The sequence below is a fragment of the Geotrypetes seraphini genome, chromosome 5, assembly GCF_902459505.1.
Source record: "Geotrypetes seraphini chromosome 5, aGeoSer1.1, whole genome shotgun sequence".
NCBI classification, from domain to species: domain Eukaryota; kingdom Metazoa; phylum Chordata; class Amphibia; order Gymnophiona; family Dermophiidae; genus Geotrypetes; species Geotrypetes seraphini.
This window is the reverse complement of record NC_047088.1, coordinates 67356274-67383280: the sequence shown is the minus strand read 5'-3', so window position 1 is coordinate 67383280 and position 27007 is coordinate 67356274.

The window sequence follows — 27007 nt, the reverse complement described above, 5'->3', positions numbered from 1 at the left end:
AACAATAAATCTACACTAAAACAGAGATACTTGTACCTGTGGCAAGACCACTTAGTTCCAGTTATTAAGTAGATCTATAGCTTTCAATTGGGGAAGTGGTAGTACTATTATACAAAACTCAGGCCGAAGAGTGTATGTGATAGAATGAATGGGATGTATGGAAGAAGTATGAATGTTGAAACCTGTGTAGTATGATACAGATAGCATTGTGTGGAAGTTGTGTTTTCTGAGGTATAAAATGATGAAAAAGTGGTGGGGGAATTATTATTAAAGACCCATAAATCTATTAATAAGTACCAATGTGGCAGCAATAATGTAGCATCTAAGAATCACTTACTGTACTATTTTAGGATAGCATAGTTTTAACATTGTGTATGAAAAACTTTCATAAAGAGTTTCATATTTAGAATACCTTAGGTGAGCTCATTGAGAAGCAAGCTAAAGTTATTCACAGCTGCATTGGGTTCTTCCAAGGGCTGTGCATTAATCTAAAATAAGATGAGAAATTTTAATAATAATTTCCATAACATTTTTTGGAATGAAATCTTAGCAAACATCCCCAAATTTCAGCTGTGATGTCTGTTGTAATGATGTATTTATTTGCAGGTTAAGCCCAGTCTTGAATCTCTATCAGGTGGCAGACCAACCTGATATATATTGTACATTCCAGTAATATTTAAGTTTATTACAATATGATATACTGCTAAGCTTTATTGGGTCACAACGGTTTTATATAAGGGAAAGAAACTCCATCATACAACAGGACATATCTGATTTTTTATATTCAACATAACACATCAATTTCTTAGATACTCTTTTCATTTTGTGTTCTCCATTTTGAATTCAAATATATTTGGGCATCCTGTTCCTAAATGGGCATTTCTCCGCTTATGACTTTGGACATCACATGGGAAACGGCCAAATTTGGACTTAGATATCCTATTGAAAATACCTCTTGTACTGAACTTATAAAATATCTAATATTCAATATATCGTAGAACTGATTAGATTATATCTGGTATCTGTAATATCAAACTGTAAAGATCCTCTATAAAAACAGCCAAATATATAATAAAAATTACTCCTGAAATATGAGCCCGCCGGGAGAGACAGGAAAAAAATGCTTGAGTACCTGAATAAATCCAAGCAAACTGCTCTGAGCTCCCCTGGGAGACTGGTATAAAAAATTGAATGAATGAATAAATAAATTAATCTGTAATGAAATATCATAATGAGAGTTTACATCTTCAATATAGTCTGCATTAGTAAATAAATATTATTTTAAGAAGACGCATTCAAAATTCACAGCCAGTTAAACAAGTAAGAGAGCCTCTTACCCATTCAACAGGCATTGAGTATGCCCCAAGGGAATATTCAGTAGCACTTTAGTTAAATACAAACTTGCTGTTGTGTGGGTTGTCTGATGGCAGAATCAAGGCTGGTTTTCAGCCAGAATCCGGATAGGTTAACTAGTCAAACAGGCCTGCACATAAAGCAAGCCTATATGCCTTAAAGCAGCTCAAGTGATAGGTCCTCCAGCCTCCCTACCTCTCTCTCTCCCAATCCACCATAAAGACCCCTCTCTCACAGACCCCTCTTTCACACAGATCCCTCTCTCCTCCAACCCACCCATTCAACATCAATATCCCTAGAGAGACATAGCTATAGGGAGATGGAAGGGGAGCAGTCGCTGCCCCCCAAAAGATTTTTATTGAAATGATGTCTATGCAGATCGGCCCTTCAGCCTTGCACCGGGGGAATATTTTATAAAAGGTCTGCTCCCCCTGATGTCAAGCCTGCCTATGCTTCTTCCCCCCTGCACAGAACCCTCTTCCCATCCCCTTGATCCAACATCAAGACAACTCTTTGCACAGAACCCTCCTTCCCCCCAACCCTCCAGGTATCTCTGCCACCTCCAAGGCTTACTTAGAGGTGATCCTTTTGTAGTCCAGTAGGATATGGCAGGAATGGTCCTCAGCTCCTGTTTCGTCTTAGCTCTGGATTCAAAATGGCCTGATGACCCCTTATCGGTAATCTCACAGTATTACCACTAAGGGACAGCCTTTCCATATAAGTGGTTTAAATTTTTTTTTAGGAAATGTAACGTTTACTCTTTTAAAATTTAAAATATATGTTCCACAATTATACAGAGTTAAAACCACTTAGCTTTTTGGCACTTTTTATTTGCAAATTGAGTCTCAGGAATAACTGATCGTGATTTGAGCAGCATTCATTTCTAGCAAGCACTGTTACTCTGGTAGTGTCCCCATTTTTATTGCTTATTTCCTACATTCAGGCTGAGTGACAGTTGCATAGTAACCAATATCTTCAATAACATTATGCTGCCTTGTTGTGAAGGGAAAACAGATTTCTCTAGGGTTTCAAATTAAGCTGTGTCTTATGCATTGTATTATGATTTAGATTAAGATGTGATTTGCAGCTGCTTAAAAATGTTAAATCTCCACTATTTACATAGGATGTAAAATGACATTTTATAAACTGTAAAATATTTAGTGCTGAAAAAGGTTTTTTAAATGATATTACTCACAATAAATTTGTACCATGGTACTGCTTATGTATATGATTATTAATAATGTACCTTTTTATTACATAATATGATCTAAGTTTGCTATTAGTCATTAGTACTTTTGAATGGTTATCTTCATGGAAAAAAACATAAATTTGTAAAACGTATATCTGGTTGGCTTCTAAAATCTTATTTATTTATTTTAATATTTATACATCGCTTGTAGCCTAAGGGGCTCATAATAATAATAAAAAAGTCCAAAAACAGGCCTTAGTTGGTACTTGGACAATAAAAAAGACAGGTCGTCTAAGTAACAATAATCAAAACTGGATTTAGACATATCTAAAACCAGCTTAGGCCTTTTCACTGCCTCTGTACGCCCTGAGCGAAAAGGGGCATTTTTGGAGGAGAGGATAGGGAAGAAGGTGGGCGGGATGTAGGCTGACCTAGACTTAGTTGTCATAATCAACCCATCCCCCTGCACCTGTACAGATCGCGGCAGGAGAGATGCCCAATCTCTCCTGCCACCAACCCCCAAACTCCCTGCACGATTCTGCTCTTCACCAGCAGGAGGGATGTCTAATCCCTCCTCCTGGACAACCCCCCGAACCCCCTCCCCCGACGATCACGCTTTTCACCGGCAATCAATCTGTACACTGTGTAGCAGCAGGACAGGAGATTCGTGTTGCCTGTTTTCTTGAATTTTATGCTTCCTGTTCAACATTATATGGTTCTCAATAAATGAGGTATATAAGGCAATAGCAAAAATATTTCTTTTCCAAGGTTAAACTTCAAATAGTATCACATACACAACCTTAGATAGAGGTAGTATTCCCGTTTAGGACCTCAGGCTTCAAACACTATCGGCAGTATTCATGGAACCGGCATAACAAAGGGGAAAATACCTTGATAAAGCCCCCTGGGCGAAACATAGCCTATGTTGGTGAAGAACCCCTGCTATGCTTCTCTAAAAGAGATGAGTACCTTTCTAACTTATCTATAATTAAAATATTTAAATAAGATAAATAATTTTAAAAAATATATATAAAATAAGACCGATGAAGACTTTAGTGCAAACAACTCTGTGAATGAACTGTTCTCACAGCTTGCACCGCTGAGGTCCTAAACGGGAATAATACCTCTATCTAAGGTTGTGTATGTGATACTATCTCAATAAATGAGACATTGAGCATCCCGGACCCTTGAGGAAGGAGTGTTTTTCGAAACACGGACTGTGCCAGGTCCTGCCTCCATACAAATGAGAACCACTATTTGGAAAACAGCCTTTTGACTCCAATAAAGTTCCTGTGCTTTGTACATGATTTCTGCAGTCCTTTTTGTTTCTGTTGTTCAACTTTTTTTATTTTTTTTTTTCTGCAGATCTGTTGGATTGTTCTTTGTTTTGGCTTCAAAAAAGGGGGCCATAATCTGTTGCTTTCTCAGGAACAGTGCATCAATATCTTCTCTAGTGTTACATTTTTGCAGCAAATGGGGATCGAAAGTGAAATTCCTTCAATTCGTGTTTTCTTTTTTTTTTTTTTTTAAATGCAATGCTCCATCTAAGGTTTATCTTTTCTTTTCATACAGCTTGTATGTTCCCAGAACCTAATATTAATTTCCTTTTAATTTTTCTTATTTATAGCAGATTACAAGGACAAATCACTACATATACAGTTGCCTGTGTTCTTATAATTGGAGAAGGCTCACAGTAAATCATAGTGTTGCTGTGTAGTTCGATGAATATAATTAGTAATTTCTAACAAATGCCACATTTATAATATCCTTTTATATTCCTTGGTTGTGCTGCTGTAAATGGCGAAGGGGGCAAAGCTGAGGGAGCAACAAATTATTTTAGATTTATTCCTCTACAAAATTTATTTTATGTAGTCTTAAAATTTACATACCTAGACGGCTTCCATAAAAACATACATAAAAAGAAAACCACAACCAACAGAAGAGCTATATCATCACAACATAACTTGTATTTCCCCCCAAATTAATCTGTTACTTGAACATATTAGCAATAATCTTACAGAAACGCAGGTACAAAAAGTTGCGCTTTCAACTGTTTCGTAAACTTTGCCCTATATGCAGCCGACCCAACAAAGCATTCCACATTCTAACACCTGGCGATACAAAATACAGCTTATTTATTCCATTTTCTAAACCGTTCTCCTAGGGGAGCTCAGAATGGTTTACATGCGTTTATTCAGGTACTCAAGCATTTTCCCTCTCGGTCCCGGCGGGCTCACAATCTATCTAACGTACCTGGGGCAATGGGGGGATTAAGTGACTTGCCCAGGGTCACAAGGAGCAGAGTGGGTTTGAACCCACAACCTCAGGGTGCTGAGGCTGTAGCTTTAACACTGCGCCACACTGCACCACCACTGCTTTAACCACTGCGCCACACTGCGCCACGTCTCAGCGTATCATAGTTTAGCCACTGTATCAATTACCATAACATTTTCTGATCTCAAAGATCTGCCAGGATGATATAACACCAGTTTTTTAAAATACAGTGGCACTGGGTGATAAAAGAGTCTGATGGACAATAGATACCACTTTATGCTGGACTCTGTATATCACTGGTTACCAGACTTTGGAGCTCAAGTGTTATATGTACAATTCTTGTAACTCCCGCAACCATATGTGCTGCCACACTTCGTCTTAGATATACTAATGCTACCATTAGGTTTTCTTTCTAGAGCAACAGTGTTTGAAGGATATTCCTATTTTTCTTTATTATTTTACTAACTTAGGGGTCCTGATACCAAACTATTCCCCCCCCACACACACACACTTTTACAAAACCGCACGAGAGGTTTTTAGTGCCGGCCGGCACGCTGAATGCTCTGTGCTGCTCTGATGCTCATGGAAATTTTATGAACCTCAGGACAGCACAGAGCATTCAGCCTCTTGTGTGGTTTTGTAAAAAGGAGGGGGGGGGGGAGTATGGTAAGAAATGGCCTTATTGCGTGCTTACACAGATCATTCCCGTGTGCTAAGGCTGATTGTTCTGTTTTTTTTAAAATTAATGACCATACGCTAAGGGGCTTATAATCGAAACAGAAATGCGTCTAAAAACCGGCCTAAATCAGTACTTGGACGATCAGTAACACAAGCCGTCCAAGTGCCGATAATCAAACCGGGTTTTAGATGTATTTAAAAATGACTTAGACCTTCAGAGTGCTGCTGAACGACCAGAGCTAAAAGGGGCATTTCAGGAGGAGTGTCGAGGGCGGGATTTTGGCGGGACGTGGGCCATCCTAGACTTAGTCGTACTGCATGTATAACTGAAAGTTTTACAACACTGCCAAGACGGAACTTGGACGTTGTGACTTAGGCCATCTAAACCAGGTCTAAGTCCACAGAAGGTATCCAAAGTGACCAGATAAGCATTGCAGATGCAAAGTACAGACCCCTAGACACTGCCCCAGTAATCACTGTCTCCCCCCCCTAAAAATTGTAATAACAACTTTACATATCTGTCTCCAGAACATCAGCACCTGGCAGCCTGGCATAGGAAAGCCTAGTAGAGCTGAATAGAGGTAGCTTAAGTGGTCTTGAGGGTGGGGAGAGGACCCAGACTCATGGAGAGAAGGACCCAGGCCCATAAGCCACTCTAATCATTGCATTCATGGTGAAAAATATGCACCCCCCCCAAAAAAAAAAAAAACCAAACCCTTTTGTACTGCCAAATAAGTAACTCCTGCAGCCATAAGGGCTACTGGGGTGGTAGTTAGGTGGGTCTAATAGGTTCTGGGGTGTTTTGGGGGGCTCACCATGACCTATAAGGGAGCTGTAGTAAGATGTTTATGTGGTACCCTTTTTGTGAAGTTCAGAGCAGTGCCCTGTAAGGTACCCCACTACTTTGGTGCCATGTCTGGGTGTCCAGTCCATCACTTTTGTGGCCCCTCCCATGCCCAAAAGGTCTTTTTCTAGGCTTCTGTGACTTGGATGAATTTTTGGATGAAAATGGGGTTTAAAGATGGATGACTTAGTAGTCTGGACGATCAAACGGCTGGACGTACAGTTGGATGATTTTTGGAAAAAAAAAAAAAAAAAAGTTGGACGTATATTTCGAAAATGAACCTTTTTTCCATGTCCAAATTTGGGCGACTTGCGACTTAGACCCAAAACGGACTTAGACGTTTCTTTTGATTATGCCCCACTAATTATCCTATTAGCGTACAACCCCTATTTTGTTGGTGATAAGGGCTTCTGTGTTAACCCTTGTTAATCATTTAACAGGCAGTAGTGTAGCTGCAAACTGATTAACGTAGATCACACCTACACTCCACCCCACTCCCAGCACTAAACACAGGAAGCTCATTCTGATGCCACTAGGGACAGGCAAGTTCCCAGGACTCCCTCACTACTGAAAAATTGATAGTGAAACAGCACTCTATATTGGCAGAACTATAGCTGGAGGACTGTCATTCATCTTAAGGAGAAGAGTGGTTGCACCCATAGCCGTCACTTTGATTTCTTTGAAGAATGTATTATCAAAGGCAAAATAATTTCCCTTTATTCCAATTCTGCATCTGAATAATAAATTCAGTCAGTATTCTCAAATACTGATTCCTTGTAATCTACTACTGCTACTATTAATTATTTCTATAGCGCTACCAGTTATCAATGTATCCCTAACAATTTGTATGGCTTCATCCTTTAATAGTTGTATATAATGACTAGATGTCTAAAGTTACAATTGTCTCCTTCTCTTTTTACCAAAAGGAGAAAAATATTGGAGAATTGTTAGTCAGGTATAGATATGTTCTATATTTTGAGGATCACGATTTTGAGCCAATCAGGGCTTTAGGCCCCTCCCACTGCATCCCAATATGCATTGGGAGGGGGAAGACCTATCATTCTCAGCAAGAGGCCCTGTAGGCAGGAGGGAGTGGGTTTCTCTCCTGCTGATTTGTTTTTAGAAGGTACGGGGGTCTGGGGATGTGAGGGGGAAGTCCAGAAATGTTAGGTGGGGGGGATTTCAGGGAGGGTCCATGGATGTCAGGGTGGTTCCAGGAATCTTGGAGGTCCAGAAATATTGGGGGATGTGGAGGGGATGCGGAGAGGGGGGAAGTCCAGGGATATCAGGGGATATTGGTGAATGTTGGGGGTGGGGTGTTGAACTCCACATCTCAGATGATCCTGGCAGAATGAGGAAGGAAGGGGAGAAGAAGCCCTGTGCAGGAAAGCACAGGTGAAGAAAAGACCACTGAAAGACCCCTTAGAATCTCCAATATAGTAGAAATAGGCCAACACAGTTAAAAGCGTAAAATGGCTGCTTGAAAGGATTAAAATGGCTATAAAACACACTCTGACTAAAAACTGTCAAACTCTGTGTCTCAGAGAAAAGCACACTTTTGATTTTCCGAGAAGAGCAAAGTCATGCAGAAAGCAAAGCTGAAAATAACAGTTCTTGTGAAAAGGGACCTTCCGCCCAAGTCAACCTGGCCAGCTGTTAAAAGCATCATAAGAATAAGGATGTGAAACTTAAGAAAGTCAACCCCAAAACTAAAAACTGTTAGAGAAGAAGGGGATCTTGGTATATTAACAGGATATTTATGGGAAAGCAGAGTAGTTCTAGAAAAAGGCGTGACATACAGTATCGCTCAAAAATGTTAACCAATCAATAATTTAATAAGTATTTTGATGAATGTAATTAACAAATGAAAATGTGAAATGTAACATACACCAACGTGGGCCAGAGCTGTCAGAAACATAAAAGGAGCTCCCTGAACCATAGGATTAGAACCAACCCGAGGTTCTCCATCAGACCGGCCAGACTGGTGTGTGCTCTATTGCTCTGTATGCTGTCAGATTTATTTTTGTAAGCTGTTGCTGATTTATTATTAAATTTATATTATTGTAACCAGCATAAAGAGTGTCGAGTGGTCTATTAGTGAAGGCTGTCAACAGCCGGCTCTTCAAGGGGAATTCCCCATCAGCTGAGCCGGCAGGAATCCTGGAAACCAGCTCAGCTGATAGGGATTCCTCTGCTGAAATCAGCTGTTGGCAAGTCCTCAATGTGCTGCCTTCCTCCCCGGGTGGTGGGAGGGTGTTGTGACACTGGAGGAGTAAGGGGGGGTGTCATGCCTTAAACCCTCCAGTGGTCATCTTGTCAGTTTGGTCACCTTTGGGGCACTTAGACCTGTTTTACTTTGGTCTAAGTCCCGGTGTGTAAGTTCTGCCTAGGATGTCCTGGAAAAGCTTTGATTATTGCTTCAGGACATCCAGGTGGAAGTCCACCTGATTCCTGCGCATAACACACCTCCCAACATGCCCCTTTGAGCTTTGGACACACAGCAGCTTAGAAGTGCTGCTGAACGTCCAGAAAGTTTGTTTCAATTATCGGCACTTGGACACCCTGCTATTAGGATGTTCAAGTGCTGACTTAGGCAGGTTTTTGGAATTTTATAATTTTGATTATGCCCCTCATAGCAGACCAAGTAAACATCGATAGAGAAACAGGAAAATCTAACTGAAAATCTTGGCTTGAGAAAGGTGTGTGCAAAAATGGTCCCGATGAACAAAAGCAAAGGAGAGTCAAAATTTGCCAAGACCTTTTGAAGGGACAAGATGATGTGTTATCACTGGTGATGAAACATGGGTGTAGCAATACAACCCTGAAACAAAGTGTCAAAGTGCACAATGGAAGTCAGCCAATTCTCCACGACCAACAATGTTCCGCCAGTCCAAATCAAGAGTCAAAATCATGTTGCTAACCTTTTTTGATATCAGAGGGATTGTTCATTATGAATTTGTACCAACTGGACAGTTAACCAAGTTTACTATTTGGAAGTGCTGAAAAGGCTGCGTGAAAAATTAGATGAAAATGACCTGAGCTTTTTGCCAACAACTCATGGCTTTTTCATCACAACAATGCACCAGCTCATACAGCACACTGTCTGTGAGGGTGTTTTTAGCCAGAAAACAAATAACTGTATTGGAACACCCTCCCTACTCACCTGATCTGGCCCTCAATTACTTTTTTCTTTACCTGAAGGTAAAGAAAATATTGAAAGGAAGACATTTTGATGACATTCAGGACATCAAGAGTAATACAACGACAGCTCTGATGGCCATTCCAGAATTGCTTTGAAGGGTTGACTGGGCGCTGTCATCGATGCATAGCTTCCGAAGGTAAGTACTTCGAAGTTGACCATAGTAGTATTCAGGAATGAGGTATGTAGCACTTTTTCTAGGATGAGTTTGTGAACTTAATTATCAGTCCTCATATATAACTTATGTTTGATTTATTCTTGCTCTCCATCACCTTAAGGGAATTCCTTCCAAATGGTGGTAAATAAATCCTTATAAATAAATAACAAGCAGAAAGGATCTCTGAGGCTTATGAGGTTGAAGAAAGTGGTTCATGGTTTGGATGAACAGACTAGGCCATCAATTTTCTACTGTCCTTTTATCTGTTTCTCTATATTAATTTTATTGTTTGTATATCATGCAATTTGGCATTTTTATTCTGTTATTTAATTTTCAAATTGCTGCAAAGCTCCTTGATGTGTACCCTTTACTAGGGTACAAGATTGCAGTTTAAGATGAAAAGTAAATTAAACTAAAACTTGAGTAGCCCTGAGATGCATCTTTAAACATTCATTAGAAAGACCTTATCATTAATAGTGATCTTCTAAACTACTGATTAGGAGTGGGCAATCACCCAATTTTTTTTTTAGTTTTCTTTATCCAAGATAGATGATACCACATTCAGCCGTATGAGAAAGCGAATTAGAAACACACTGAAAAGGAAACAAAACTGAACAGTCATTTCTACTCTCTGACATTCTGCAAGAAGAACGCCATCATCCCTAAAGGACTCAAGATCAAAAATTCTTTGGCTACTACATAGAATTCTGACCATACAGAAAAACTCTGCAAACATACTCGTTAGAAGCTGAGAAATGAACTTGTACATCAACTTTACCATAAAAACATTATAAAAATCCAGAGAGAAAAAATCAAAAAGAACATGCAGGAGTTAAACCCCTACCTTATGAACCAACTGAAGAAAGAATTGCAAGAAATCCAAGTGAAGAAACCCAATATATTGCTATCCGAAAGCAGCAAAACAAGCTGACCTCTCCGCTGCAATTGCAGAAAGAACAGCAACTCATCTCAGATTGCCAGCACAAAACCTGATGTGCAGACTTAAACAATTTGGACACACTTTCTAATCTATTTGAAAAATATGAAAATCAGAATTCAAATATACAAGGAGAACATGAGTCAGCAGATCCCCTGCAGACAAATCCCCGCTGGCCACATTGATGGAGGTGTAAATCAAATGGGGATAATAAACCGCTCTAACTACCAATTATCACAGCATGAGATCTCAGTACTGTCTAAAGGACTTTCATTTTGTCCTTCCAGTAAAACAGATGAAATTCAGCTATTCTCAGATGTACTTGTTTTTTTCAGGAAACTCCACTTGAAAGTACATTTCCCCAAAAGAGACCCCACAGTAGGCCAGAATAAGTTTTAAACAAAAATAAAAATACATATTTCACCCCAGAAGATAGATGAAACAGTTCCTTTCTACCCTAACTCTTGTTAACCGTGTCGAGCTTTACGAATGTAGAGATGATGCGGTATACAAACCTAAGGTTTAGATTAGATTAGATTAGACAATTACTTAAAGGCCACAAAGGTGAAATCAAGGCTCTCCAGCAAACAAAATTGTATTCAGTTTCTCTAAAAGATACAGTAGATCAGAAAAAGATGCAGAGAAGAGCAAGCAAAATGATAAAGGAGATAAACAATACTCATATGAGAAAAGGTTACAGTATCTAGGTCTTTTTAGCTTTGAGTTGATATGATAAAGGTCTATAAAATCCTGAATGAAGTAGAATGGTTAAACACAAATCAATTGTTTAATCTTTCAAAAAGTTCAAAGACTTGGGTACACTCTATGAAATTACATACTAGCACATTTAAAACAAATAGCAGAAAATATTTGTATTCAACACATACCCTCCCCCCCCCTTTGGGAGCAGCGCATAGCATTCAGCGAGCCGGCCTGCACTAGAAACCACTTTCACAGTTTTGTAAAAGCGGGGTTAGTTATGCTCTGAATTCATTGCTGGAGCAAGAGGTAAAAGCAGTTACAGTAACTGGGTTTAAAAAAGGCTTTGAAAAATTCTTGGAGGAAAAATCCATAAACCGTCATTAAGGTGGACCTGGAGAAAGCTTATTCTCAGTGTTAGGTAGCATGGAATCTTTCTACTTTTTGGGGAGTCTACCAGGTACTTGTGACCTGGACTGGCTATTGTTGCAAATAGGATACTGGGCCACATGGACAACACTTGTGTTTTTATATTCTTCACCTGCCATGCCAGTGTGGTAACAGTTAACATACTAATGTACATGGTAATTATTTACCACATGTTAATAAAAGAGCTCCTAAATCTAATCAGTTAACATCATTTAGCATTCTATTCAGTGACTTGACAATCTTTTGCACTGTCTCCATTCTGTATGCAATTCCTTCTCTCATCTCACTCTTCTTTTTCTAATTATTCCACCATTTTCTTCCAGAGCTTCTCTTCTTCCTTACTCTCTCTTTTTTTTTTTTTAAATCTTTATTAATTTTCCATTTGAAAACAGTGCATAAAATATACATACATTTAACTTTAAGACAGCACTGGCAATCAAACAAAAAAGAACTACAAAACATTCCCCCCACCAATTCAAGAAAAAAACAAAGTGCATTACTACATACATACAATAAGATCATAAACAACCCTTTCCATTAGTCAATTACTTTCCGACTGCATGATTATATTCTTTACTGTCGCTCGTCTTTTCTCAACTTTCTGCACCTTATATTTTGTCTATCTGCATTGTATTCAGTTAAATTGCTTCATTTCTTCCTCTGAGCCCCCAAAATTACAAACCTTTCTCTCTTTCTTTGCTGATTTATCACTGATTATATTTACCTTTTCATAATTTATTCCTTGATAATACCTCTTAAATGTGCTTGATTGTTTCACCTTTTCCGCCTCATCTTCTTCTCTAGTGGGTTTCATTCATTTAGACTCTCCATTTCTGATTTTTGGTCATTTCAGTCTGATGAGACATCTAATCTTTTCCGTAGCTCTAAACTTACTATGTGATTTCATCTCTAGTCCCATTCTCACAAGTCTGTATGGTTTTTGTTAAATCTATTTTTAACTTTTTGCTCACCACTGGTGCATTCTGTAAGATCAAACAAACAAGAACAGATATGGCCAAGGCAGTATGGAATCACAACCAGATTTATGAGCAATCACCTGACATGGCTGTTTAAGTGATAATGCCTGTCTGGAGTCCAACAATCAAACTGGAGATACTTGAAATCATCCATTTCTCATAAAAGAGATGGAGGCAGGATTGGAACACACTCTTGTCATCTCAATCTGACTATGTAAGAACATATCATTGATGAGGTCATTTAATGACTTAATATTTAATTACTTTAGTTCACCGGTGAATATCATACAACTGGTGTAAGCAGGCCTGGGGAGAGGGGGATTCAGCAGGTACATCGCTCCAGGGCTTATGAAGCTCAAGGGGGCCCAATGAAGCCCATGAAACATCATGAAAACTGAAACATGTCATTGTCTCGAGAAGGAGACGTCCTTACAAACTAAGACAAAGAACGGTATGAGAACTTTCGTGTATAATATCGCAAAGCGTTGAGTGAGCGCGAAGCAATAGAAGGCCGTGACAATGATAAAATACTTTTTGAGTGACATAATATGGTGCATTCAAGATTCAACGAACAAAAATTTGTGAAAGTGACTATCAATGAGTGTTCTCACGTGTTCATTCCTAGTTTCAAACGTATTGCTCGGATTACTTCTCCTTGCTTTCCCACCGAATCCCGAGAGGAAGATGAAAACGTGATATGAACAGGGTAACCTACCAAACCCTGCCCTTAGTTGCCCGAGAATAATGATAATTGCACAAATATTTCCAATCCAATAGTATTGTTTATTAAAAAAATAACAGCAAATCTTGATTCATTAGGCCATTTGCACAATGGAGGCATATATAGTCAGGCATGTCAAAGTACATCTTTCCTGACAAATATGAACTCAGAGAACCACTCCCACAAGGTTCACCTATATACTTTTGCAGTGCCTAGTATGACATCACACCTGTCAACCAATCAGCCAACAGAGGCTGACCTTAGGTTTTTGAACAAAGAAATTCCTTTTAACATAGTTACCAGGTTCAAAGAAAGTTTTTTTTCCAGATTATACACGAGCCATTTTTGAATGCATAACACATTAGAGGAAAAGTTTGAATCCAAAATCAACTCTCTGACAGGTGCCCTGGAGAAAACTGACAGTCTGAGACTTCACAGACACCAAAAGAAAACCCCCCACATATAACCTCCCCCAACGAGAACTCCCAACATGGGCTAAAGGAGCCCTTCCTCAACAGCCGCAGACTGAAGAGAGTTTCTATGGTAGGCTAGCTTAAAGGTCAGATAGGTCAAATTGCAGATGTTACTTCTCAGGATTTCTTCAGGTTTAAAATATATAAAAATACTGTTTTCAAAACCAATTCTCATGTTTAAACATACATTCACACACATAATCAAACACATTCTCACACACATTCGGGGCCCCAAATACGCCACATTCATATCTATCACATATTCAATACTTTAGAACATATTCACTTTCTTTTATACCCAGAAAGAAAGAAAGAAAGAAAGAAAACATGTAAGTCAAAAGATCTTTAGTGTGGCTATTGGATCATAATTCCATACTCTGTCACTCGTTAGGAATAATTTCTGAAGCAACATATTTACTTTATCTTGCTAATTGAATTTATAAGTTTTATTGCGGTAAGAAATCCTGAACCTAGTAGGGTAACATATATCACACTGCGCTCTCAGTTGTTTCAGATGTGGTCTCAGAGCCAATAATTGTTTTCTTTTGGCTGCAGTCTCCTTTGCAAAATCAGGGAGGATTGTAAAGTGAGATGGGTTTTACAGTATTTGTGTCACTGATTGGGGACATGGTAAGTTGGGCATGAATGCTATTGTTGTGGTATTAACTGCCTTTAATGCTAGTGTCAGAGCAGATGAAGACCTGCCATGAAATTGCATTTCTCATGTGGATTGCAAAGGCCACCATAGATCCAATCATTTTGTCAGAGCATGGTGGAATTTGGATTGAATTTAAAATTGATAAACAAGATTGTAGTAGACTTATTTGGAGATTCAGTAATACATTTCTTGCAGATTCCAACTTTATTGAGGAATTTCAATTAAAAATTACTGAATATTTTCAACTCAATGTCTCAGATGAAATCTCTTTAGAAACATTATGGGATGCTTTTAAAGCTACTATGAGATGCTTTTAAAGCTACTATAATCTCATATTCGGCACACACTAGAAAACAACTCAAAAAAGAATTTTCTAATTTAGAGCAAAATATTAAAGAGTTGGAGTCACAATTGGCCTTGAAATGGGAGCAAACTCTTCTGCAGGCTCTCTTAAAAGCTAAGTATAAATACAATGAGATTTCATCACAGATGGGAAAGGAAGGAAGGAAGGAAGGAAGGGAGGGAGGAAGGGAGGGAGGGCTGCGGTCAAAGCATGGTTAACAGTGCTTTGCACAATTAGTATGAAATAAGAAGGGCTAAAATCATGCAATTGCCTTTATTCTGAAAAAGAATTGTCTAAATATCTATTCTGCCAGCTAAAAGGAGAACCATCACAACAACCTCTAAGCCTCATGACTACTAGATGATTTTAATCTACTTCTGGAAAACACTCTAAATGAGAAGGAGAAGGTTAAAGAATTCAGCTTCTTGACAACTTCTTATTCCAATATTTGAGCCACATACCAGATACAGTTACAGCAAATAATCTACATGTACTGCCATTCAGTGAATGGTCACCTCTAGTTTGGGCAATCATTATCTATTCAGTTTTACACTAAAGAACAGATCACCTAACAAAACACCAAACCAAAGGGAAAGATAAATCAGGTCCTGAAGGAAAATAGATGATTCAATGATTTCAAATCCTGACTAAAATCATATAGAATGGATGAAAACCATGGAAACAATACTAAAGTCTATAGCCCCAATAATTGAGAGAAAACTGCCTAGAATAGACAAAAAGCCGTGGTACTCAATAGACCTGAGGAACTTGAAAAAAGAATGTTGTTAACTAGGTGAGACACTGGGCCGGAGGCAGGGTTATTGTGCCTATGCAGTTTGAGCTCTGACACACCCAAAATTGGGTATCTAGCTATGCCCCTGCTCTATTCAAACCACCCCTCCTCATTCCCTTCCAGCTCAGACACTCACACATATTCTGATGCAACAGAAACACAAACATGCATACAATATGTACAAATGCACACATGTAGACATGCAGAGGGGCTGGATAAAATTCTATGGGTCATGTTCCACAGCCTTTCCTCATTTGTTTAAAATGTCTTTCAGATTGTTTTGAAATGAAAAATTAATAGCAAGCAAGGGTTTCTCTAGAAATATATTGCCTTCCTTTAGTCTCAGATCTGTTGGAAGTTGTTTTTTGTTCATTTTGACAGGTTTTGTCATTATACTCCAAATAGAAGGTCACATTTGTGCATCTTACTTCAATAGAAATAATTTTCAAATCAGGGCAGCATAATACCTTTTTAGTTTGGAAATTCAAACAAACGTCTGTCCCTACCCTGCATCCCCCCACTGTCCCAGCTCTAGTTGTTCTAAATTTCCCTTCTCACCCCATCTTCCCCCACCTAATATATTGTGGAACATAATAAATTGCTGGTATTAATTTTAAAGTAATTTGGAGTCGTGGTCTCATAAATAAAGAAAGGCTTTTATAGTAACACTTGAGAGACATAAACGGATGGCGAGAATATTGTATTACCAAAAGCAGATATAAATATAATAGCTGAGGTAATAAAAGTGAGTTACGGTAACAGCAAACTACCACGAGGGAAAATAATGGCTATTTAAAATTAACAGCACAAACAAGAGAGTTGAACGTCAGAGCTAGTTTTCCTGAAGCATTATGGGACAAAAATGAAAAACTGTTTGAGAGCATAAATTTAGAAATGTTCTTCTACTGCCTGATTAGAACAGTGGGATACACTTAGATTTCATTAGATTTGATCATTCAGCTTTACAAACATAAGCTTAAGGTACGGTAAGTTGCATTTCAGATAGAGACAAAGAGAACCAGAAAGAGAGAGAGGTGATTGTGTCAGATAGGTCTGCATTTCTGAGAAAGGGCATGAGCGATTTAAGGGAGTGGTAAGAACTGAGGTGAGGCAGAGGAATGGGAGCAGTGGCATGCAGTAAGAGTTCTCAGGGGATTCAAGGGAAAATTCTCAAATGTTGGCAGTAATATCGGACGAGCCACTATTGTGGCTGCTACCATAACAATTTAAAAAAAGGTGAGCCATTCTTTAAAAACCACGCATGCAAATGAGGTTCACAGAGAGTCACAGAGGGTCGCTAAATTTGCATTTTCCAATCACTGGTGATAGCGATTGGCACATGTGCAGAATAAACCCATAAATAAAAGAGACCCCAAATCAAAGATTGGCAGGATGGATTGCCCACTCCCTCCCGCCGCTGATGTCAAGCAAATCCTTAACTGCAGGAGAGATGCTCACTCCCTCCCACCGCTGACATAAATCAACCCTTCCTAGCAGTAGGAGGGATGTCCATACCCTAAGGCTCTGATTGGCCCAGGTTGCTTAAGGCTGCTTCTATGTGAGAGCTTTAGGCCCAGCACATCAATTAGTTTTTTCTGAAGTACCTAAACCACTTGAATTTTCAAGTGTAGCAGAGGCCAACCACCTACAGTGGAAACACAGGGTATTACCCTTAAGGATTTGTGGTTAGGTATATCTAGAGTTGAAGGGATTATCAGATAAACAGTTAAACAAACATTGGATTTTTCACAGTCAGTGCCTCAAAAATTTGAAAATGTGGATTCCAATTTGAGTTGTTTGGATAAAAGATTAAGTGTGGTTGAAACTCAAAGTGATACACTTCAAGCTATCTCAGTATCTGCTGTTAAGGACTCTACAGTGATACATTCAAAAATGGAAATGATGGAAAATGTTTACAGAGCGAGAAATCTCCGCATGGTTAATTTCCCAGTAACTCATTTATTGTCTCCTGAAATTTTGTTAAAAAAATATTTTAAAGAAATACTGGGATTACCCAATGCAGAAAATTTCCCATTAAATAATTATTATTATGTTCCTCAAAGGAAAGTACAATCTGCCCAGGAGGTGGACCATCTGGTTACTAATGAAATTAATTTGACAGAGTTTTTGGAAGATAGTCAGGATGTGTTCCAGAGTAGGTCCACTCTGGTAATAACATGCATGAGTGAGATAGATAAAATGTTAATAATGAAAACTTACTTTAAAAATAGGTTGACAAAATTTTGTGGAGATTTGGTTAGAATTTTTCCTGATGTATCAAGAGCTACGCAATTAAGAAGGAAATAATTTTTAGAATTAGAAACAAGAGTGTTAGCTCTTGAGGCATCATTCTATTTAAAATTTCCATGCAAATGTCTTGTTAAATTACAATAAGGACTCTATGAGTGTGTCTGTCAGCCAATCACTCCTAACAATCCAAACCACACAGATACCAAATATCAATTGAAGAATAGGGGCGCTCTCAGTGTGAGGTTGTTAGCGACGGGAGAACAAACTCCAGCGCTTCCACTTATAAAGACGGAGGTGTATTACCCCGCCTGCACACCATCATCGGGCGTCCCTAGTGTGCAAAATCAACTGTGCAGAAATACTAACAATAAATAAATCACAACAGTGAACAAGTGAGAGAGTGAATCAAACTGAAAACTCACTCATAGAGTCCTCCCCAGCCCAATCCCCAAGATACAAAATGAAACCACAGCCAACTTAGCTTTTAAAGCGAGCCAAATGATGTCAATGAGCATTGCGGGAAACCAAGATAGTCATAGGATCAACCGGTTTCGGGTGAAACCCTTCATCAGGATCTTAAGGCTGGAGCAGAACCGGCCTGCTCCAGCCTTAAGATCCTGATGAAGGGTTTCACCCGAAACCGGTTGATCCTATGACTATCTTGGTTTCCCGCAATGCTCATTGACATCATTTGGCTCGCTTTAAAAGCTAAGTTGGCTGTGGTTTCATTTTGTATCTTGGGGATTGGGCTGGGGAGGACTCTATGAGTGAGTTTTCAGTTTGATTCACTCTCTCACTTGTTCACTGTTGTGATTTATTTATTGTTAGTATTTCTGCACAGTTGATTTTGCACACTAGGGACGCCCGATGATGGTGTGCAGGCGGGGTAATACACCTCCGTCTTTATAAGTGGAAGCGCTGGAGTTTGTTCTCCCGTCGCTAACAACCTCACACTGAGAGCGCCCCTATTCTTCAATTGATATTTGGTATCTGTGTGGTTTGGATTGTTAGGAGTGATTGGCTGACAGACACACTCATAGAGTCCTTATTGACATTTTTTGCCTCCTTTTTTGTATCTTTTTAAGCACCTTTCGGCAAACTTAGAGGAGTTTATAGTTTTGTTAAATTACAAGACATTGAATATGTATTTTGGGATCCCATTCAATTGCAACAATTCTTATTAGCTAGAGAACAGAAATGAGTTTTATTCTTTAATGTGTTTCATAACTAAGAAACTGGAGGTTGTAAGAGTCCCAAATGGTAGGAAAGGGTTTAAGATTCATAAGTATAAATCAAGAACCAATTCTTAGTTTTCTTCATATTTTTTGTATAAAAAATTGGTAGCATGTCTCCCCATTATTGTGGGCTTGGAAAGGAATTTTGTTTATATGTTTTAAATATTGTTTAAATTTTGTGTAAGAATCCTTTTTTTCCTGGTATCATCTGATATTGTAATCTTTAAATTTATATTAAAAAAAAAACAACAAAAAACAATTTAAGGGAGTGGGGGGTCATCGGAGGTTCGGGGGCTGTTGGGAGGTTGTTGCTTGGTGGTTGGAGGGAGTGGGCATCCCTTCCTCTGCTGAGGGGTGTTGGGGTGTTGCTTGCCGCTAAAATACATGAACACTACACTGGCTGCAACCAGTTTAGCGACCACATTACAGTTTTGAGAGTCTTCCCCTCCATAAATCCCAAGCTTTACAGGCCTGCGTTTTTATTTTTCTTTACTTTTTGCTTGATGCAGTTTGATTTATTGAGTAGACATCCTGCTCAACCGTCAAACTGCATCAAACAAAAAGTACTTCCCTCCCCCCCCAAAAAAAAAAAATCAGGGCTCTTGGGTTGGGGATTCTCTGAACCCCCTGAAGCCCTGACAGTACTGATTTGAATTTGATTAGCTGAGCAGCATCTGCCTGCTTCCTGCTCAACCAATCAAATTCAGAGCAATGCCCTCGGAGCCTTTAGGGGGTAGGGTAAATCCACTGAAGGCCCTGACTGCACGCTACTGAATAGGAGCATGAAGGAAGAGAAAGAAGACAGTAAATACAAGAAGGAGTAAGATGGAGATGGAAGTGAGATTCCTACCCTTTCATATATAAAACTAATACTCAAAAGAGATGTGATAAGACCAAAAAAACATCTAAATATCACAAATAACTTAGGCTCTCTGTTACTAAGCCACAGTAGAGGTTTCTACCTTGACCCAGAGCACTAAATACTCTGACACTGTTCCAATGCTCATAGGAATTCTATTAGTGTTAGAGCAGCATCGGAGCATTTAGCATTTAGCTTAATAAAAGGGGGGGGGGGTAAATCTTAATCAGACAAAGAAGGTTAATATTGGCATTAAGATGGACCTCAGAGATCACACAGACAATAAATCATGTTGGACTGTGTTTATAACAGTTTCAGACTCAATCACAGGTCTAAAACTTCCACAATTTGACTTCTTTTTAAAGTAATGCAAAAAGTGCAAAGTGCTATTAATATAACAACAAAAAATGTATAAAGCCAGCACTTAATATTCAATACCACTTTATAAAAAATATTATAGTGATATTGAAGTTGCTGCAGGTTAGGCAGTAATGAGATGCAAATACCCTAACTGAATTTGTAATGATAAACTGCAAGTTGTGTTGAGGCCCAAAAATCACAGTTTTGTGTTGGGGTTATTTTATCACCTGGGAGCATCAGGTTCCAAAGCCACATACTGATTGTCCTGGGATACCGGAGAAGGGTCCTCCCTGACTTTTGGTATCCCCCCTCAGGCTTACAGCCTTCCTGACTCATCTCACCCACCCCTTACAAGATCAAGCTCCCCCACCCCTACTCCCCACCCTTAAAGGTAGCCCTTGCCCTCTCAAAGGGCTATTTCAATATCATTGGTGGTCCAGGGAGATCTTTAAGGATCTTTGGGGAGGAGCAATGCCCAGTTCTTGCTCAGCCTGACACTGCATCTTTTTCTTTTATTCTTTTTTTAAAATTAATTTGTTACAAATTATATAACAAACATAAAAGAATATCAATTACAGCCATCAGCATAAAAAAAAATGTTCAATAATACAATCTAAAGAAACTAAGAATTCAATGATCTGGCTGCTAGTACCAATTTTAGCAGATCACATTCAGTAAATAAAAAGTATCAAATTTCTTGGCAGGCAGAGTGTAGCATATATTTTTATATGTCGTCAATTATCCTCCCTAATAAGAAAATCAGAATAAAAAAATAAGGTACTGTCTGCACTGATTTATCTTTTAGAAAACTATCTAACTGGACTGGGTCTGAGAAGACATATTTATCACTTGCATATAAGATAAGGCATTTGCAAGGAAATTTTTTTTAAAAAAAGGTCTCACCCACAGCTAAAGCTCTAGGCCTAAGTGCTAGGAATTGCTTCCTTTTAAATTGAGTCTGTTTAGAGACATTGGGGAAAATCATCACTCGCTGGCCACAAAACAGAGCTTGTTTTTTTTTTTAGTAAAATATAACTTCAAAATAGTTTACTTCTCTACTCCATTTTGAAAACTACCAAGAGTGTAGCCCATTTTGTAATTGAGATAGATCCAAACTATCAGGTGAAACTAATTTATCAATTTCCCCTTCATTTACCTCTTCCTTGGAGGCCCTCGGAATGTAATAGAGGTTATCAGGTTCAAATGTGTCCACATTAGCATATTGCAAAATCTCCCTCATATACATTATTACTAGTTCCAATGGAAATAGTTAGTGTGTAATAGGGAAATTGAAAAAACGAAGATTCCTAACTCTTATATAATTCTCCATTCTTTCCATCTTAGCATGAAACAATATACTATCTTTAACATTAGCAAGAGCAGTACTCTGTAAATTACCCACAGATTGATTCAATTTATCTACCTTATTTCCTAGCTCTGTTATTTGATTTTCATGCTCATTTACTTTAACTGAGGTGTCTGTGGAGAACTGACACAATTTTGAAACAGTATTCTGCAGTGAAGATTCAATTCTATTCACAGTAAGCCATATATCATTTAAAGTGATAACTTTGTCCTTGGGGAGAACATCATGGGTTAACTCCGCAACCATTTGGACAGGAGCCAATCCTTTTGATCTCACACCCCCAGACTGATCTAATACATTAAGTCCAGTTTGATCACAAAATTGAGAGGAAGAGGCTACAACCTCCACCTTAGAGGGTGTCTCTACTCTTACAGCAAAGGTTGATGGTTGGGGAGGTGGTGACGGCTCTCTTGAGGAGAGGGAGACAGACTGCACACTTAAAGTTACCTGCTCTTCCAACTGTGGCAAAGAAGGAGCCAAAAGATACTGGTCCAAAGGTCCCATTCCTGAAGGCAAAGAATGTAGTTTTGCCTTTCTTTTCCCATGGTGGAAGGAATAAGTATGTGCCTTCTCCCGACTCCTCACAGGCTCCGAAGGGTCTGAAAAGGGGCATGTCCTGCCCCTTTGGGCCACACTCCTTCGGACTCATGGCCCTGGGCTCGCGACCACGGGCCACGTACCTTGGTTAGATAGACTTTTAAGGAATCCTCCAGGACCTCTCTCCTTGACGCTGGCTAGCGTCAGGCTGCTGCAGGGGCTGCTGGCCCCAATGGAAAAAGTTGTGCTGCAAGCAGCACCAGGCTTTTTCTTTTATTCTTATATGTAACATGATTAGTATGCTAATATTCTAGTAGTGGTCTTGTGAGACTACAGCTAGGGGTGCTATTTTGGATATGACATCTGACTGGGCATCTCTAAAACACCAATGATGCTGAGGTAGCCCTTTCAGAGAGCAAGGGCTTCCATTAAGGTAAGGGCACGAGGGTTTAATTTGGGGGAGAACTTTAAGTTGGAGGGGGTCCAGTAGCCAAGGGAGCCCTGCTATAGCATCCCAAGAGCATTAAGACATGACTTTGTGGCCAAGTGCTCCTGGACACATAGAATAATGCAGCTTGCAAGGTGTCTCTTAAGCAGCATTGTTCATTTACTATGGGATTCAGCATCCTGCAGTACAGGGATTCCACAGGTTGCTGAATTGGCAGAAAATCAACGTGCGGTAAAAGATGAACTTTTATCACACCTTTATGAATTTCTGCCCAAACCAGTAAAGTAATAGTTCTCAACCCGTTCTTGGGACAGACCCAGCCAATTTTTTTCGGGATATGCACAATGTTCTGTTCCCATACACATGGAGGCAGGTTGCTTATTGTTTTGTATATATTAAATATTGCCTTTGTCTTTAACAGAGATTGTACCCTTGAGCTACAAATTCCTGTAATCCTGTAGTTCATTGGTTCTCAAACCTGTCCTGGGGGATCCTCAGTCAGTTGGGTTTTCAAGATATCCATAACGAATATGCATATAATGGAGGTGGGAGGCAAGCAAATATGGCTCATACATATTCATTAGGGATATCCTGAAACCCCGACTAGCTGGGGTTTGACAACCGCTGCTGTAGTTCTCTGTAATAGGCTCTTTCTGAGCTCATGTTCCAGGTCCCTGTGTCTTAAGCAGCTCTTTCTATTGGTTGCTTGTTCTCTATGCAAGCTGGGGCTACTAGCCCCCTTTCTCTTCTTTCTTCCCTCAGGGCTATATCAAGTAGCAGCTTTCGGATCTAGCTGCACATGCCTTCAAGACCATTGTAATGCCATCAAGTTTTTAATCCTATCATATACAGTAGTACTTTATACTATAGCATTCTATTCTCCATTGTATACCGCAGTATTGCCATTCAGCATGCACTGCACAGTCCCAGTCCCTGATCCTAGGAAGCACTGGGTAAGAACAGGCTCTGGTAGCAGAGGCTATAATTCTTTCCAAGCAACTGAACTGTAAGTCATTTTCTCTTTGTTTGAGTTGCTACATCAAAGAATTAGTTAAGAATTGAGAGTCTATTATGTTAATCTTACAATTTTACAGTACTGGGTTTAAACTGCCTGCTAATCCCCAGGGAGAGATTGGGTCACATAACAAATATGCTTGAGTTATAGTTGCACACAGATTTATCTTATGCATATTCATTGTGGATATCCTGAGAACCTGACTGTCTGGATATATTTTAAGGACTGTAGAACACTGCAGTAAAGTGTTGAAAGGACCCTTTACATCTCTTTCCTCTCCAATTATCCCAGTCCTGCTCTTTCTGTCTTTTCTTATCCCACCCTCAAGATCTCTTCTTTCCTCTTTCCTGATATCCCTCCCTCTGCAGTTTTTCTCTTTTCTTTCTATATCAACTATATCAATGCCTGAGATTTCTCAATTTTTTAAAACAACAGGAGGCAGATGTTTGTTTTTTACAAGAAACACACTTATCACACATTGAGGCTGACAAGTTAGTTGGGGGTTGGGTTAAGTACTGTTTTTGTGGTCCTGCGGTGGCAAAAAAGGCTGGCGTGGCTATCCTGGTCAATAAAAGATGTTCTGCTACATTTGGTAATGTACAAGATGGCTTCATGTGGATATGACTTCAGGTAACAGTGCCCTGACACTTTTTAATATTTACACTCCTAATTCAAATCAGGCCGAGTTCTTTAAAAAACTCCAGCAAATAATTTGTCACTGGCTACAACTAATTTAATTGTAGCCGGAGATTTCAATGCTGTCATGGAACCATTTTTGAATAAACAACCTAGTAAGTAGATGAGATCACTAGGTCTAGACAATCTTGTGCAAGCATGTAGACTGAAGGATATATGGTGGATTCTTCATTTTAATGCTTGTGAATTTTCTTTCTGCTCACATGTTCATAAATCATTTTCAAGAATTGATTACATTTTTGTGTCTGATCATCTAATCTCTTTAAATAATCCCATTTTGGGAAACATGTTCTCCTAAGTCTGAGGCTTGTCCCCATTAGAAGCTAAATTAATGTAATGTGATTAAAAAGTCAAAAAATCAACAGTCATACTATTAAATCCAATTATTTAAGTAGTAAATCTAATTAATAAGTTGGATTATAGAAGTAGTGTCCATTTTTGATATTATGCAAATGGTTTTCAATAGTTTCATATTTTGTGATCATCTAATTCAACAGGTTATAAAAGCCAGCATAGACCCGATCCTTTTGATGGATCATGCTAGAATTTGGATAGAGTTTCAGTTTACTGAAAAAGATTCTAATACACCTGTTTGGAGATTTAATAATACATTGCTTGCAGATTCAAACTTTCTCAAGAAAATTCAAATAAAAATGGATGAGTATTTTTAACTCAATACCTTGGAGGAAATCTGTTTGGAAACTATTTGGGATGCTTTCAAAGCTACGAGAGGGCAAATAATTTCATATTCGGCGCACATTAGGAAACAACTAAAATTGGAATTTTCTAAATTGGAACAAATTATTTTGACTTTAGAGTCACAATTGGCCTTGAAATGAAAACAAAATACTTTGCAGGCCCTGTTAAAAGCTAAATATAAATATAATGAGATTTCCTCACAATTGGCTAGGAAAGATTTGTTTTCTCAGCAAGCTCTGAATTATGGAAACTCGAATAAAGTGGGAAGATTATTGGCCAACTATCTTAAAGCTAAAAAAAGAAAAGTAAAGATTGCAGCCGTTAAAGATGAGAATGGTAAAATTCATACTCAAATTGGAAATATTTTAAAACAATTTTTGGAATATTCAAATAAAAGAATTGAAGGTTTAGAATTTTTAAAATTAATTCATAGGCCAAAAATTCCTGAGCATATAAAAGGAAATCTTGAAATGCATATATCACTTAAGGAACTCCAGGCAGCGTTGAAGTGTCTCAGAGTTGGATCTGCTCCGGGTAGTGATGGATTCACTGTGGAGTTTTTCAAATCATTTCAAATTAAACTTTTACCTCATCTTCTAAATTTATATCAATCACAACTAACTAAAGGTTGTATTTCAGGTACTATGGCGGAATCTTTAACTATTGTTTTGCCAAAGCCAAATAAAGATCCCATGTTGGTTTCAAACTACAGGCCTATTTCTTTAATTAATGTGGATGGAAAACTCCTGGCTAAGCTATTGGCTCTAAGATTAGCCAAGGCTCTCCCTTATATGATCAGTATGCACCAAATGGGTTTCGTTGCTCAAAGACATTCTTCAAATAATACTAGATTGGCATTTCATATGCTGTTTATCAAAAACAATGCATGATCCAGCTTTCTCTGTCTCTTTGGATACAGAGAAGGCCTTTGATCGTGTGGAATGGACTTTCATGTATCAAGCGATGGATTAGTTTGGTTTAGGATCCGGATTTATACAAATGATTCAAACCTTGTATAGCTCCCTTTCAGCTAGAATATATATTAATAATACTTTTTTAGAACGTTTTTGTATGGAGAGAGGAGTTAGACAAGGGTGTCCCTTATCTCCTTTGCTTTTTGACATTTTTTTGGAACCCCTGTTGGCTATTCAGCAGGCAAAGGAGATACAGGGAATTCCTTATGCAGGTCAGGAATATAAGGTCTCTGCATATGCAGATGATATCTTGCTTAATTTGAAGAATCCCGAATCTGCCATCCTGCATTTACTGGATTTGATTGATAGATTTGGTAAATTTTCTGGATACAAAATAAATTGGAGCGAATCGGAGGTTCTTCCATTAAATGTGCATTGTGCAAAAGGACTATTTGATCCATTCCCGTTCCTTTGGAAGGAAGAGGGTATAAAATATTTAGGTATCATGATTCAAAAAACATTGAAAGACATGATGACAGTGAATGAAAAATCTTTATTGCTGAAAGTCAAAGAAATGTTTGAGCATTGGAACCCATTATATCTCTCTTGATGGGGGAGAGTCCAAACTGTCAAGATGATGATTTTGCCTGTGTTTGCTATCAAATGAGTATGTTGCCAGTTTATTTTCAGGGGTCCTTTTATAAGAAACTGAATGGAATTCTCACAAAATTTATTTGGCTGGGTAAAACTGCTAGAATTGCTTTAGTATCCTTGCATAAACTAATTGTGGCAGGTGGGGTAAATTTTTCAAATTTCTATAGATACCATCAAGCTTTTATTGTGCAGCAGGGTATGTATTGGATCCTACCTGAAGTCTTGGAGCATTTTCCAGATTGGTTGATTT